The sequence below is a fragment of the Pistacia vera genome, unplaced genomic scaffold (genome assembly GCF_008641045.1).
Source record: "Pistacia vera cultivar Batoury unplaced genomic scaffold, PisVer_v2 Contig100, whole genome shotgun sequence".
Lineage (NCBI taxonomy): Eukaryota > Viridiplantae > Streptophyta > Magnoliopsida > Sapindales > Anacardiaceae > Pistacia > Pistacia vera.
In genome coordinates, this window is record NW_022195028.1 from 137,872 (window position 1) to 139,009 (window position 1,138).

The following is a 1,138-nucleotide window of genomic DNA, read 5'->3' on the forward strand; positions in this document are numbered from 1 at the left end:
TGATCTGCAGTTTGTTAGAGAAAAGGAGCACTAGAATCTTCTGTCGCTAGGGCTGAGAAGGAACCAGAGACAAAGAGGGGTGAGCTGTGAGTTTGTTGCAACAAAATGGGATGCGTGTGCCAGATAGAGCACTTATCTTTGATATCCAAACAACGCCGCATCAGCTTAGACTTAAATCCATTTCCTTTTACTGAAGTTGACTCCACCATGGCAGTCTCAAGCCACATCATCATCACAATTACTTTAAGATATTATAGTTGGCTAATCATGTGTTTAATTAAAGACCAACTTGCTCGTCACCTACCATTATTAATTTATTGGCACTACTATTATTACGTAAAGCAATATTATATTTAAATTTAAACTTAAATGTAAAATTACTTTAAGATATTATGGTTGGCTAATTTTGTGTTTAATTAGAGGTCAACTACTTCTTCACCCTCTGTCATTTATTGGCAAGACTTAACCTTGGTCTTTCTTTATTTTAGTATAGCCTTAATCAACTAATTGTATTCTTCACTGAGCCAACCCCCTCAATTACATCATTTGGATTAACAAAGATGACCAGATCTTACTTAATGGGTCAGGATATTGTTACTTGAATTTTTAACTCAATTTTTTGATACTCTTTGTGAACTAATGCAATGATCTTAAACTTCTCTTCTATTATCATTGGATTAACAAAGATAAATGGTTCATATTAAATGTCTAAAATTAAATCAAAAAATTTAAGTCATAATATCTCATTCCTTACTTATTTCAGCTTAGTTTATATTCAAAAATACTCATAAAGAGAAATAAAATTAAAATATTTTTTTTCGTAATTCTTGGTCAACTAGTGTCATAAGTGAACAATTGGTTTTGTATCGTGCTTTGATTTTATAATCTACTAGACTATTAACTTTACTAAGAAACACCAAGTCTTTTTCTTTTTAATAAAATAGTACTCCATCCTTTACTTTAATAATAAAAACGCGAATTTAATAAGAAAACACCGAGTCTTTTTTTATTAATTCTTCGTCTACAAGTGTCACATGTCAATACTTGATATTTTATAGTGCTCCGATCTTGTAATCTACTATAGTTTTTTAGACTTAATATATTAATACCCTATCCTTTACTTTGTTAAAGAAACACA